We start from the raw sequence: 2,368 nt of genomic DNA on the forward strand, positions 1-2,368 counted from the left end.
GGGATTGTTGTATGTGATGTGCATCTTTCTGTCCAATTATTTCACCACTCAAGCAGGTTTTGCAAGGTTTGCCAATCCTGCTAAAACATGTTTGAGCAGAGGTAACAGTGAAACAAAAGAAATAACTGCGCCCTTCAGATGATTACCTGGTTTGCATATAACAGTAAGCCATAAACAATGGCTCACTGTAAGCCCTGGTGCACACTGCTCAGTTGTGCCCAGCCCTCTTATCTTTTTGTGTGCCAGGAGAAAATAAGCCCAAGTACTGGCTTAGCATCATATGCAAGCCAGTGCTCATAGTTTCTTTCTCTACCAACAAACCACTAGCAGTAAGCCAAGAACAAACCTTGACTTCTGCTTTGTCTAGAGTGAAATAAACTATGAGTACTGGTTTGCATGTAAAGTTAGGCCAGCACTCTGGTTTATTTCATCTAGACACAGCACAAGAAGAAGAGGGTGGGTGACTGAGCAACATGCACTAGCCAACATGTTTCTCATGGGCAGTAAGCCCAGTATGATTTGTTTCATACCATGGCTTGTCATTATGTGTGAACTAGGCTGAACACATGCACATGAGGAGCAGGATTACACTGGCAGATTCTGTACAGACCCTACACGTGTAGGTTTAACATTACAATCAGAAAATCCTGCTTTTTGGAAGATCCCACTCTGGTGGCATCTCTCTCCCTTGCTCCACAGGTCAGAGACACATCCCAGAAAATAGTTGGCACTCCTACTCCGACAAGGACAACAAAGTCAGCTGTGAGCTGCATTGGGGGCTAGACAAGAAGGAACAAAAGTGGGCTGTCCTCTCACACAGTGAGGTAAACATGCTTAATTTACATAATCCTGCCTAAAAGAGGCAGGATTAACCCATTCTTTTGGATCCCTTCCCGCCACTGTAGAACAGTAGTTCTTTTCAATGGAGATCGCAGCTGAAGCATCTTTGCAGCAATGAACATTAAGAACTAAACAAAGAATCCATCAAACTACTTTATTAACAAATGCCTTGCAAATGTTGAGGGTGAAGCAAGGTACCAGCATTCCTCAGGGGTCATCATTTTTCTTGCTACTAAAAGCAAGATTCCTTCCACTCACATGAACCTGCCACGGGATGGGAGGATGAAATGAGAGAATTATCTCTAAAATTCTTATAGCATTCTTATAGCATGTCTTTCTGTGTTGTGAGAAGCGTTGGGCTGTTTAATAAACTACTGTAAGTCTTGCCTAAGAACAACCATACAGTGGAACCTTGTTTAACGTACCGCCCTCCTTACTTTGCCCCAGGATGCCAGCAGAAGTCGCGAGGCCCGATTAGCGAAAGCGCGCCTCATATAAGAATGGTTTCGGCTTAAGAACAGACCTCTGGAACGAATTAAGTTCGTAACTGGAGGTACCACTGTATTTCCTATAATCCACTTTGACCAATAAACCCACATCTTTTACTTTCTACATCCCACCAATTTCTTGGTCCTTTTGCAATCACTAGAAGCACACACAATGCACTTTGATATTTCAGAGTCAACCCAATCCTGGCTTGGCTTTCACTCTTGGTCCTTTCATAATTTGTTCTCTCACCTGGTTTTATTTCAGAGTCCCAGACTTGCTCCCTGCTCCCAATAGAGTTTGCCTCTGCTTTACATATAACTTCCAATGGGGAAGTGTCCTAACCAGCCTTAAAGTAACAGCCTTAAATACTCCATAAAAATTAACCTGTACTCTGTATCCTCTGGTGCAGCACTCAGCATCTTAAGCTAATTGTCACTGGTGCTACTATCCTCCATCTCCATCTCTTCCAGTTCTGTTTTTAATCTGAAAGAAGAAAAACAGGATAGCCAGCCTCAAAATTTGAGATATGTAGGGTACTGTTACAAGGCTACAAAATACCCTATGTGTTTTGGTTCATTCTTCCTCAGGAAGAAATAAAACAGATTAGAGTGCTTCAGTAACTCACCGTGTCTTAAAAAGTGATAAGCTACAGACTACAGCTACATCTTGTTGGGATCATTCCGAGGCTGTGGAATGAATCAATGTAACTGAGAACATAGAGATTCAAGGAGGCATAGTGAATGGCGTCAGAGGTGTCACTTTCCAAAGAGTGGAAGCTGCAGTAATATGGAAGAAGCAGCCCACAGCATTTCCCCAGATACAAAGAGCCATCAGAACAAGAGATAAGAAGAATCACCTTTTAGATTCCCAATATTTACACAAATAAGGTATAGAGCCTAGAATTCGTATTGCATTTTATAGCAAAATCCTTTTTAAAAAAATCCAGCACTATGTTCTAAGGACAAGAGGATTAAGCTAGCACCCTAGATTCCAGGCTCCTGGCCTAGAATCTTCCAGAGCTGAACCCCAGAACTAGAAC

The sequence above is a fragment of the Zootoca vivipara genome, chromosome 16 (genome assembly GCF_963506605.1).
Source record: "Zootoca vivipara chromosome 16, rZooViv1.1, whole genome shotgun sequence".
NCBI lineage: Eukaryota > Metazoa > Chordata > Lepidosauria > Squamata > Lacertidae > Zootoca > Zootoca vivipara.